Below are 13,749 nucleotides of genomic sequence, written 5' to 3' on the forward strand. Positions count from 1 at the left end.
CTCCGTTGACTGGGAACTTGGTTAGTCCTAATTCGTCTGCTATTTTTGAGAACGCTCCCCCAATAAGACTGCAGGTGGCTCCGCTATCTAAGAGTCCTCTGAATTCTCGATTAAGGATGGTAATATTTGCATATGGACGATTGTCATTGTTGCTGGTGTCGATGACTATGGAGTCTGCTTTACAGAATGCTGGAATATCGTTTAATAAAGGGATTTTATCATTTTCGGGAGAACACATGCCCTTCGTTGTTGGTTCTCCCAGTTTTAGTTTTCCGAATGCTGAGATTCCAATTGTTTCCAGCGCAATATACAAACCTCGCAATTGCGTGTGGTGCAACCTTTTTTGCCACAGCTGTAACAGAAAAGGTATCGTTTTGGATTGGGACATCTAGGGTAAGTGTGCCCAGGATTTTCGCATTGCCAGCAGATTATCATGATGTCTGAGCCTCTGTCATTTTTACTTCTGCTGACGTCTTCGTTATTGTTGATAGGTTGCCTCTCTTTCCAGTTATCGGGCCCCACGTTGGGCGCCAATGTAATGGTTTATTTATCTTCACTGGTGCGAATGGTGTAACTCCAACAATTCATAAAGACTCACCAAAACCTATCTAATCATGCAATGCGCTTACTTAACTAATGCGTGACATGCTGCTTAAAACTATCAAAATCCATTCCTGTTAACTATCATTCTATTGATTCATGTACACCGGCCTCAGGTTCCTACACTTATTAATCACCGCTGTTTGTAGCACGTCGGTGTCGATCCTTTCCTACTGATGACTCTACATTCCCGTTTGTCACTTCAGATGCATTTGTTCCGAGCCGTCTCGCGCCTCCGATGCATGCGATCCTGGAGACTGTCGCGTTAATTCAGCTACGCCGTGTTTGGATCTTCGTACCGTATTGTGTGTTGAACAATTTGCTTGTTGAGCAGAGCGATCACAGCTTGGTCTCTCGGTGCACGGTTCACGCACACTGGCCTCTATAGAACGGACTAGCGCAGGTTTAACAGAAGCGGGCTAACATAAAAGGCTCTGAATTGAAGAGAAACTGAATTGAGTCTCCGTTTTCTAGAGCGAGTAGTGAATAGATTACCTGATTTGAGCCTTGTGTTTGCTTCACGTCACTATCTTGATCTGATGCACATGAAAGAAACTGTTCACTGGAAATGTAGTGACGGACTATGATAATTGTTGCATGTAATGACGGTATGTCTCACCTGTCTTGCCACGAGGTATCACTTCGTTTTATGCCCAATGAACATCGAAATGGTTAGGATCGTGTGAGTGTTGACGCACACGTGATTTTCATTGCACCTTTGAGAATGATTCACTTATTATCTGTGAAAGGCGAGTATTCCAGTGGCTTTACCTGTTTTCATGCACCGTCTAAGTTCATGTAGCGTGTGCTTGGATTTGTTTCTCGCTTGGAATTTGTCTAACCGCACTCGACACGTTTAGTGCCTCTGTTCACCGGCACTTGATCGCGAACCGTTCGAAGGCTTTGTTCGAACCACAATGAAGTGGATATGAATACATCTCAGTTTTAATCGTATGTAAGGTCGGGGAGTGTGCATGAGAGAGACCACTCTATTATCATCAATATGTGTCTATCGGACGATCGGGTGACGATGATAAAAGGAAGTTGGAAATTTGCGTCAAGCGTTAGATGACTTTGAATCGGCACTCCGAGAATAATTTTCTATTTTTGTCGGCATAATTTCAAATGTGTAACAAATTATTGCTTACTAATGTTGTTTTCGCTTGAAAAATCTGAAACTGACCCAAGGTAGTTTCATAAACAAACACTTTTCACGAAACTGTGTTTATTTCGCACTTAGCAACGGGGGTTTGAGTAAAACTTATTTAAAAACCAGGTTCGAAACTGACTCGATTTTCAGTTCAACAACGTTGAAACTAGGTTCGAAACTGACTTCAAACAAACGGTTTGACAGCAGTTATAGTGTTTGCTGGGTTAGGTTTGGCATCAAGCGAAAACGAGATGAATGACTCAATGACTGTTCTAGAAAACCGTTGTAGAAGAAGTTTTGATATCATTTATCAGTTGATGAATTGTGTTCAATGGAGTCAGATGAATAGTATTGGTCATTGCGTCATCCCATACGTAATTTCTGGATTTCATGCGTATCCGACTTCCGGGTCCGGAAATATAGGGTAAAGTTGGTTAAAAATAGTATACCATCACTGAAAATGGGGAAAAAACTTAAAAAATTTTCTAAATCGACCTCAAATGTTTTCCAATTGATAGTTTTTATCAGTAGACCGTCAAACAAACCGATTTCGGTTATTCTTTTAAGAATCGAAGAAAAATATTTTGAAGAATACCACAGTATTATATATGATAGTATGATTGATATGAGAAAGGCATCATTACACCACTAGGTGGATTAAAACAGGTTTTTTTCTCTACAAATCTATAATTTTCACTTCTTTAAGTCCGAAAATTATGTTATTTGACAGATCTTTATTTCTGCTGAATGTATAGTGATGATTACCGAAATTCTTCATTATTTTTTATTAATTTTCCGAATATTGGTAAAACTTCCACTGAGTTCGTCAAGAGAAATGACATTTCAGAGTTCACAGAACGTGTCAGTAAATAATAAATAATCGTAACTTTTACATAGGATTTTCCGATATTCAGTAGTTCTTTGACAGATGACCGTAAGTTGAATAAATTTTTCGTAACTGTCAGTAAAAATAATATTTTATAGATCGTTGCCGGAAAAATTATTACCGAACACAAAAATAGAAATTTTTTGTGTGTATGAAACTGCTTCGAAGTTGGTTCTGTCGGGTGAACATTTACGTATGAGTAATTCCTTAAAACGGACTGTTCAGAATAGAAATCAGTGTATTCTTTCAGTTTTCGCTTAACAGAGGTATTACATATTTTCACATTAATCTTCGGGGGTGTTTTTGTTCTTTTTGAGCTAAAGCGAGTGTGTGTCGAATTCCGTTGATTGTAGGTTAAGTAATCAGAAAAATAATGAAGAGAAACGTTGACCACTTAGTCTTTTGACAATTCTTCTGACGAGATGAAATTCGATGGGTCAGCTAGTTTATGTTATAAATATTCTGATTTTATTTATCATATAGCTGTTTATTTAAATTTTACTCGCACCGACTTCATTTACAAAAGTATAGCCCTTGTCTTTGTGATTTTTATTATCGACCCCACAAACAATTGAAAATAACCTTTAAGGTACAGAGATGTGCAGGATCGCATAATGGTTTTTGAAAAGTAGAGAAAAAATGCTATAGAATCAAATACTATTGAACAGTGGCAGCCCTTTCCTACCTATATAGAACTCTAATCGCACAACATCATCATTTCGTTATATATTTTGTATGGTAGGATGAAAAGAAAGTTTTCAATACCCTATCTTTGAGAGGATATGGAGAGATTATTTCTTGTTAAAAAATTGTAATACTTTAAACTGAAATCCTTCACTTATCTGAGAATTCAAAAAAATTAATACAGTGCAGGAAAAAAATAAATTTATTTTTTGGATTTCTGCCACCTTGGCATCACTGACGCATAACTTGTCAGGTCAGTTTCAAAAACTACGATACCACCAAAAATCGTCGAATCTGAGGAAAAGGAATTTTTCAAACGTGGTATCCGAGTCTTACCAGAAAGATGACAGAAAGTGGTACATAACGATAAACTATACTTTGAAAAACGGTACTGCAATGATCTCACTAAATCTCACTAAAAACCATGAAACCTTTCATTTGAATCTAAGTTTGTGAATTTCGGTGAGGCCATCTCTGAGAAAAGTGAGTGACACACATTTTCACAGTTTCGGTGCATCATTTTAACCTTTTTGTTACATATCACCCAGTAATTCTGGAACCGGAAGTCGGATCCAAATGAAATTCAGGAACTTTGTATGGGACCAAAAGACCTTTGATTTGAATCTAAGTTAGTGAAATTCGGTGAAGCCATCTCCGGGAAAGTTGAGTGACTTTATTTCCGCAGTTTCGGTGCTTTATTTTCACATCACCCTGTAATTCCAGAACTGGAAGTTGAATCCAAATGAAATTTAGAAGCTTTGTATAAGACCGTATGGCCTTTCGTTTAAATCTAAGGTAGTGAAAATCGGTAAAGCTATCTTCGAGAAAAGTTAGTGACATTATTTTTACATATTTGATACATATCACTCTGTAATTCAGAAACCGGAAGTCGGATACAAATGAAATTCAGGAACTTTGTATGGAACCAATAGACCTTTTATTTGAATCTGAGTTTGTGAAATTCAGTGAAGTCATTTCCAAAAAATGAATGATATTCTTTTCACAGTTTCGGTGCATTATTTTCACACTTATGTTGCATATCACCATGTAATTCCGAAACCGGAAGTCGAAATAAGTGAAATGAAATTCATTAACTTTGTATAAGACTGCCAGGCCTTTCATTTAAATCTAAGTTTGTGAAAATCGGCAAAGCCATCTCCGAGAAAAGTGAGTGACATTATGTTAACATATTTGGTGCAAATCACCCTGTAATTCCGGAACCGGAAGGCAGATCCAAATGAAATTCAGGAACTTTATATGAGACGTAATATCCATATCTACGTTTTTGCGGCACACATCGATATCTCTTCCATCAACAGGCATTGATAAAATGATATTTATCAAGGAGAGCGCAGTTTGTGTGTTGCCACGGTTCTATATCAGAAATAGTGTCGGTTATTTCTGGTGTCCCTCAAGGATCTGTGTTTGGACCCATTCATTTTTCAATGTATATCAACGAGCTTCCTGACGTTTTGAAAAACTGCGGTATCCAGATGTTTGCTGATGATGTTCAATTTATATGTTTAAAACCTGGTATGACGCTTGCGGAGCTTTTGGTATTGTTAATGGTAGATAAAAATGCGGTGGTGCAATGGGCTAAAGATAACTTGTTATGCGTAAACTTGTTAACGATTTGAAACAGGCAAACGATATTGTAACCTGTAAATTATTTGCTGTTGAATATAGAGTTTACATTCCATCGAAGGGGGTGGAAATTGACGGTGTTGTCACTGAAGCAAGTCTGACAGCTGATGATTTACTTAAATTTGGAATTGGTTGTTTTAAAAACTCCATGCTTGAGGGAGTTAAAATACTCGAGTGCAAGCAATTGTACTCAGCATCTAATGTCGAAGAAATTAAGTTTTATCGTCCCTTAGATTCGTTTCGAGTAACATTTGCGGTCTATATCGATAAAATTCGTCTTCCTGTTCGACTTTTCGTACCTCATGTTATGAATTGCACGAACTGTAAAAAAATAAATAAATAATAAAGTAATAAATCTAAATGTATAAAATGTCAAGGGCCTCATAAGGATAATCTTTGCGATGAAGATATTGAAAAAGGTGGGGGGAGTCCTCATGATATTTCAGTTTGCGCTGCATACAAGTTACGTAAAGACAAAATCAGGCTTTCTTTAAAGCACGGTCTAAGCGCACATTTGCAGAAATGCTTCAAACGATCATTGATGTCCCACCTTTGGAAACCAAAAAGGTTTTCAAATCTTGCGGAGCCAGAGGAATCTGACTCTGACGGAAATAGTGAAGATAACTCGTTTGTCACTCCTCAAGGGTCTGTTAAGGGGAGATTAACAAACCACAAAATACCAAAAAGACACCTTAAATTACACCTTCAAAAAAAGATTCCCGTGTTAAATCTAAAAAGCCAACATTAAAAAGAAAACCTGTGCCTCCTGGTTTGTCAAATTCACAAACCAATCCAGGAACTAGCACAAGAAAAGACAATGATCCAGTGGGCTCCGTTTCACAGCAACCATCAGGATTACTCAGGTTTTCGGAAATTGTAGAATGGATTTTCGCAGCATTCAATATTTCTAAACCTCTAAAGACCATCATAACGGCATTCCTTCCAATAGCTAGAACTTTTTTGAAACATTTATCAGTTCAATGGCCAGTTCTCTCCGGTTTTGTATCATCTGATGAATAATTTATCATCCGTCGCAAATTATTCAATCACTGTCCTGTAGTGGAATTGTCAAAGCATCATGCCAAAACTTGATTCATTTAAGGTTTTGTTGCATAGTCAAAAATGTGATGTATTTGCTTTGTTCGAAACATGTTACAATTTTAATGATTTTAGACCTCCCTGCTCCACGATTGATTCTGGGAGATTTCAATTCGCACGGAATTCTGAGAGGTTTCGTTTACAATGATAGCAGATCATCCTTAATATATAATATTTGCAACAGCAAAGCATGACGGTATTAAATATGGGTAGCATGACACGGATCCCAAGACCTCCTGGACGTCCAAGTGCATTAGATTTATCTCTTTGCTCGATTTCAATTCGACTAGATTGTACCTGGAAAGTATTTCCTGATTTACACGGTAGCGATCATTTACCAATCATCCTTTCATTTAGCAGTAACAAAGGCATTGCTAATTCATTTAATATTCCATATGATTTCACAAAAAAAATGTTGACTGGATTAAATATCAAAGTAGTATCTCAAATACCTTGAACTCAATGGAAGAGATCCCCCACTTGAAGAATATGGCTTCCCCGTTTGTTCGATTCTCGGTACCGCAGAACAAGCCTAAACCAAACGATTTCTTGGTCCATCGTCTAACAGACGGCCTCCAAACCCTTGGTGGGACAAACAGTGCTCAGATGCTAAACACGCGAAAAAAACACTTTCAAGGCGTTTTTAAAACGAGGAGGAGGAACTCCTCAGAATTTTAAAAAATTCTTGACTTGACGTATAAGAGCATACTTCGGGCCAAGAAATGTAACTATTGGAGACATTTTGTCGAAGCTTTGTCAAGAGAAACCTCAATAAGCACTCTTTGGAATACGGCCAGACGAATGAGGAATCGTAACGCAGGAAATGAGAGTGAGGAATACTCGAACCGATGAATATTTGATTTTGCGAGGAAAGTTTGTCCAGATTCTGTTGTTGCAATGTTGTCCTGCATAAGAAAATTGTTCTTCGACGTCTCGACACTTTCCTCGAGACGACCGGTTTCTTGTCCGATACTCAGTTTGGCTTCCGTAGAAATAAAGGGACGAATGATTGTCTTGTATTACTTTCGTCTGACATCCAAATTGCCATCGCTCAAAAACAACAAATGGCATCTGTATTTTTAGACATTAAATGAGCATTTGATTCAGTTCCCATTGATGTTCTTTCAGATAAGCTCCATTAACATGGACTTCCAGCAAGGCTCATGCTTCAGTCTCCAGGTCTCCCGCAAGGCTCATGCCTCGGTCTGCTCCTCTATAATTTTCACGTGAATGACATTGACATAGATACTTTCAGTGATGAAATATGGATGCTTTTGCTTTCGTTCCGCTGCAAACTCTCATATTATCAAACTGCAGGGAATTCAGTATCGTTGTTTGCGAAATGCTTTAGGCTGCATGCATTCGACACATACAATGAGTCTTGAAGTTCTGGCGGGAGTTCTTCCATTGAAAGATCGTTTTTGGGAGCCTTCATCGCGACTGCTAATAAGATGTGAGGTACTGAATACCCTGGTTATTAACAACTTCGAAAGGCTAGTTGAGCTTCAATCTCGAACAAGATTCATGACAGTATATTTTAACCATATGCCACAGGAAATCGACCCTTCCAGATATATTCCTATCCGTGACAACCTCCTAAATGTCCCTGACTCAACTCTATTTTTCGACACATCCATGCAGCGCGAAGTGCGTGGAATCCGGAACACCTACGCTCGATGGTAATCACAAAAATATTAACAAATAAGTTCAGGCATATTGACTCTGAGAAAATATTTTACACGGACGGATCACGAATTGAAGAGGCTACTGGGTTTGGCCTATTCAACAATAATGTTTCGGCTTCATTTAGGCTTCAAGAACCTGCATCTGTTTATATAGCAAAGTTAGAAGCAGTTCATTATATTTTGAGTGTATTCGTCACATTTTTGCCTTTCTCATATAGAAAGGTTATGCAATCACTGTGAAAACCGACTTTTAAACCGGGGCCCGGAGGGCCGAGTGTCATATACCATTCGACTCAGTTCGTCGAGTACGCAAAATGTCTGTGCGTGTGTGTATGTGCGTATGTTTGTATGTAACGTTTTTTTGCACTAACTTTTCTCGGAGATAACTCAACCAATTTTCACAAACTTAGATTCAAATGAAAGGTCTTGTAGTCCCATGCAAAATTCCTGAATTTTATTTGGATCCGACTTCCGGTTTCGGAATTATGGGGTAAAATGTGCAAAAAAATTGTGAAAATAAGTGCACTAACTTTTCTCAGAGATGGCTGAACCGATTTTCACAAACTTAGATTCAAATGAAAGGTCTTGAGGTTCCATAAAAAATTCCTGAATATTATTTGTATCCGACTTCCGGTTCGGGAGTTATGGGGTAAAAAGCGCGAAAAAAATGAAAATATGTGTTCTAACTTTTCTCATAGATGGCGCGACCGATTTTCACAAACTTAAGTTCAAATGAAAGGTCTTGTGGTCCCATACGTTATTCCTGAATTTCATGCGGATCCGACTTCCGGATCGGGAAATATAGGGTAAACTGGGTTAAAAATTGAATACCATCACTAAAACTGGGGAAAAACCTAAAAAACCGTTCTTAATCCACCTAGTGGTGTGATAATGCCTTTCTCTTTTTTCATAAAAGTCTCATGAAAATATATTTCATACTTTTACTAAATAATTTCGGATACTAATTTTAACACCAATTGATTCAGATTGATTCGAGTAGTTCACAAAAGCATGCTTCAGTGTTTATGTCACACAATCAGCATCATTTTTCCAAACTAGTGCTTGACATTTGCGTTGCCTATTTGTAATCAGTGATGCTAATCTAAAATAAAAAAAGCCTTCTTAGTCCACTTAGTGGAATTTTCATATATCTTGAAAAATCACCATAGGCGGGAGTACATGAAATTTTCGAAATCGAAAAAAAAAATTTTGATGTCGAAAGGCTTAGAATTGCATGAAACGTCGAGATTTAGTGCCATCTCGAAAAAAAATTTTTTTGAAAAAATCGACTTTTTGGGACTATGAAAATATGAAAAGTCCCAGAAAGTTGATTTTATCAAAAAAAAAATTTTTTTTAGATAACACTAATTTTCGATGTTTTATGCAGTTTTCAAGAGTTTTGGCATCAAAACAAATTTTCGATTTTGGAAATTTCATGTACTCCCCCCTATGGTGCTTTTTCAAGATCGAAAATTGTCAAACCTTTACCAACGGGCAGCACCCCTTAAAAATGTCCGATTTAGGTCAAATTTTACATGAAGGCTTTTTTCGAGGTGCTTAAACTTTTGAGCACTAGAACTTAACGAAAATAGAGGTGATCCCAAAATTTTGGCACCCTTATATATATAAGAGCGGTAAAAATCAACGTGTTTTGTTGGTTACGTCACTTATACAATCATATATCTGGAACCAAAGTCACAACCATTTGATCTTCGAACTTGATCAATGGCCCGACAGTAGCTTTCAAGCGAGCTCAAGTTTGTTAAAATCGGTAAAGCCATCTCTGAGAAAATTGAGCGCGTTCAAATACAACGCTTTTTGTCGGTTACGTCACTTATACAATCATATCTCCGGAACCAAAAGTCACAGCCATTTGATCTTCGAACTTGATCAATGGCCCGATAGTACCTTTCAAACGTGCCCAAATTTGTTAAAATCGGTTCAGCCATCTCTGAGAAAATTGAGTGCGTTCAAATTCAACGCCTTTTGTCGGTTACGTCACTTATACAATCATATCTCCGAAACCAGAAGTCACAGCCATTTGATCTTCGAACTTGATCAATGGCCCGACAGTAGCTTTCAAACGAGCCCAAGTTTGTTAAAATCGGTTCAGCCATCTCTGAGAAAATTGAGCGCGTTCAAATTCAACGCCTTTTGTCGGTTACGTTACTTATACAATCATATCTCCGAAACCAAAAGTCACAGCCATTTGATCTTCGAACTTGATCAATGGCCCGACAGTAGCTTTCAAACGAGCCCAAGTTTGTTAAAATCGGTTCAGCCATCTCTGAGAAAATTGAGCGCGTTCAAATTCAACGCCTTTTGTCGGTTACGTCACTTATACAATCATATCTCCGAAACCAAAAGTCACAGCCATTTGATCTACGAACTCGATCAATGGCCCGACAGTAGCTTTCAAACGAGCCCAAGTTTGTTAAAATCGGTTGAGCCATCTCTGAGAAAATTGAGCGCGTTCAAATATCTTCTAAAAGTGCACACACACACACATACACACAGACATTTTCCGATCTCGTCGAACTGAGTCGAATGGTATATAACACTATGGGTCTCCGAGGCTCCGTTCGAAAGTCGGTTTTTCCAGCAATTCTAAAACCTTTCTATAGAGAAAGGCAAAAATTCTAAATCGACCTCAAATCTTTTCCAATTGATAGTTTTTATCAGTAGACGGTCAAACAAATCGACTTCGGTTATTCTTTTAAGAATCTAAGGAAATTATTTGGAAGAATACCACAGTATTATTTATGATAGTATGATTGATATGAGAAAGGCATCATTACACCACTAGGTGGATTAAAACAGGTTTTTTATTTAATATTACAATATATTTTTAGGCACACTGCTTAAGCTCTAAGATGCCTAGGGTATTTTATAATCTTAATTACCCACTAACCGTAAACTAGAATAGTATCATTAGAATATGTTATTTCAGATTCTCGAAAATCCAGCTTTCAGCTGGCGATCGGCAGTGGTCGATGAATTGAATATTGCCCGAGTCTTCCAGATGGCCTTGGTGAATATCTATACTGGCCGCATCCTTCAGTCCGTGTGGGTCCGCGGGAAACACCCCCAGACTACGAAAGTCCGGCGGTTGGCCCGCTTGCTGGTTTTTCGACTGGAGCGGTCTATGTGTGTTGTCCTGATAACCGTCGACACAGGTGCAGAAACTGCTCTCCGCGAGCCCAACACGCCGGAGATGTGCGTTGAATAGGTGATCTGAATAGCAGCTAATTCTGCGACGTAAACTGAAGCGGGATCACTGAGTTTGTACGAAGCGGTGATGTTCTAATTGAAGATGCCGAAGCCTGTGGACCTATTGATGTTTGATCCGTCAGTGTAAAACACCTTTTCACAGTTGACTGTTCTAAATTTATTATGAAAGATATTAAGGGCCACTTGAGGGCGTATGTGAATTCCACGAATCTCTTCTCTCATGGATGTGTCGAAAAACACAGTAGAATCACAAGTATCCAAGAAATGAACACGGTTGGTAACAAACGAAGAAGGATTAATATTCTGAGCCATGTAATCAAAATACAAGGACATAAATCGGGGCTGAGAATTGAGCTCGAAAAGCCTTTCGAAGTTTTCAATCACCATCGGATTCAAGATGTCGCATCGGATTATCAATCGATATGAGAGATCCTAGAATCGACTTTTCAACGGTAAGACGCCCGCGAGCACTTCAAGACTCATCGTATGAGTCGACTGCATGCAACCTAAGGCAATACGCAAACAACGATATTGAATTCCTTTCAGTTCAGTGTTCGCGGCTGATCGGAAGCAGAAGCATCCATATTCCATTACGGACAATATCGTTGTTTGTTTTTGCCTGATCAGGTCTCCTGGGAGAAAATTGATTCTCTGCTGGCATTTTTGTTTCAGATACCTAATGTGACATCCCCAGGTGCCTTTGGAGTCGAACCAGAGCCCGAGATATTTGAATGTGAAGACCTGCGCTATGGTATCACCCCTTAGTTGAAGCTGTAGTTGTGCTGGTTCTCGCTTCCTTGAAAATACAGCCAGCTCAGTTTTCTCCGTAGAGAACTCGATACCCATTTGAAGAGCCCATGTCGACAAGTTGTCGAGGGTATCTTGCAATGGTCCTTAGATATCGGCAGCTTTGGGTCCTATAATAGACACAACACTGTCGTCAGCAAGTTGTCTTAGCGTGCAAGATGTGTTGACACATTCATCAAAGTTGTTTACGTAAAAATTGTTATTATAGGGGGCTTAAGCATGAGCCCTGAGGAAGACCCATGTAATTGAATCGTATTGTCGACAAATCACCATGCACGAAATACATGTATTTCTTGGACAACAGATTATACAAAAAGTTATTCAGAATTCTTGAAGCACCATGCTGATGCTACTTCTCAGATAGGATGTTTATGGAAACTGAATCAAAAGCCCCCTTAATGTCTAAGAAAACTGGTGCCATTTGAATTTCGGTTCAGAACAACGCAAGAAAATCGTTTGTTCCTTTGCTCCTGTGGAAACCAAATTGTGTATCTGAAAGCAATCCATTAGTTTCGACCCAATTGTCTAGAAGGAAAAGAATAATTTATTCAAACAACTTGCGGATATAGGAAAGCGTAGCAATCGGCCGATACGATCGGAGGCTTGTTTCCCTTTTTTTCGAAGGGCGATAACTCTTACTTGTCTCCAGTCACGTGGGACAATATTATCCTCAAGAAGCCTATTGAATAAATTCAATAAGCGCCTTTTGGTAGAGTCAGGGAAATCTTTCAACAAGTTGAATTTGATTTTGTCAAACCCCGGAGCTTTATTGTTACACAATAAAAGTGCAGGTGAGAACTCTACCATAAAAAAATGTGTCTCGTTTCTGTTTGATGAGGCGACGCGCATGATCGTCTGTTCCGGAACATAGTCAGGACATACTTTTTTAGCGAAATCGAATATCCAGCGGTTAGAATATTACTCGTTTTCGTTCGTGCTGTTTTTATTGCGCATTCGTCGGGCTGTGTTCCAAAGAGTGCTCATTGATGTTTCTCTCGATAATCCGTCTACGAATCGACTCCAATAACCGCTTTTCTTCGTTTTAATCAAGCTTTTCATTTTAGCGTCTAATGCCGCGTAATTTCTAAAATTATCAGGTGTTCCGTTTTTTCTAAACTCGATAAATGATGAAACTCTCTCCGGGTTTAATTCTGAGCACTCTTTGTCCCGCCACGGGGTGAGAAGACGGATGTTAGCCAGCCAAAAACGTGTACTGTTAGTCCGGAGGAAGTTCTTGTGTTGTTTCTAGTTTTTCAGATATCGAATTTGCGTAGCATTTCCAATCAATACTTCGTGTGAGGTCATACAATACATTGATTGTCTCCGATGGTCTTAATCCATAGGCGATTGAAATCACGATAGGTAGATGATCGCTACCGTGGGGATCAGGGATCACCTTCCACGTGCAGTTCAACCGTAGCGATGTCGAGCAAAGGGATAAGTCCAACGCATTTGGTCTTGCTGGTGGTGCAGGAATTCGTGTCATTTCGCCCGTATTCAAGATTGTCATATTGAAGTTGTCGCAGATATCATGGATCATAGCGGATCTGTTATCGTCGTGAAGATAGACCCATCTCGTACCGTATGAGTTAAAGTCTCCTAAAACCAACGTCGGTGCGGGAAGGAGCTCTATGATATCACTGAGCCGCCGATGCCCAACCGAGTCTCTTGGGGGATGTAGATGGAAGCAATGCAAAGATCCTTGCCTATGATTATAACATAACATGCGACAACTTCAATAGCTGGTATCGAGGGGAGGTTAATGCGATAGAAAGAATAGCACTTTTTGATCCCCAAAAGTACTTCTCAATAGGATTCATTATTATTCCAGACGAATAATGTTAAAATCGTGGAAGTTTAAGGGTATTTCAGAAGTAAGCCAAGTTTCGCACCATGCAAACGCGTCACATTTCAGATTATTTAGTATAAATTTTAAAGGATCTATTTTTGGGATGATTCTTGAG

General features: G+C 38.8%; 1 protein-coding gene and 1 long non-coding RNA gene across 8 annotated transcripts in view; one reads left to right on the forward strand and one right to left on the reverse strand.

The window, feature by feature from the left end:
- The window catches only part of LOC131438683 (muscle calcium channel subunit alpha-1), a 1,458,253-nt gene that overhangs the window by 210,483 nt on the left and 1,234,021 nt on the right, over positions 1-13,749 (forward strand). The gene's annotated exons all lie outside the window — the stretch shown is intronic.
- LOC131438689 (uncharacterized) lies at positions 320-1,705 on the reverse strand. The gene is made up of 4 exons (XR_009230973.1): positions 1,372-1,705; positions 1,220-1,316; positions 1,096-1,162; positions 320-1,034 (listed from the first exon to the last, which is right to left on the reverse strand). It is a non-coding gene; the product is annotated as an uncharacterized LOC131438689 (long non-coding RNA).

This window comes from Malaya genurostris, chromosome 3 (assembly GCF_030247185.1).
Source record: "Malaya genurostris strain Urasoe2022 chromosome 3, Malgen_1.1, whole genome shotgun sequence".
In the NCBI taxonomy this organism is placed as follows: domain Eukaryota; kingdom Metazoa; phylum Arthropoda; class Insecta; order Diptera; family Culicidae; genus Malaya; species Malaya genurostris.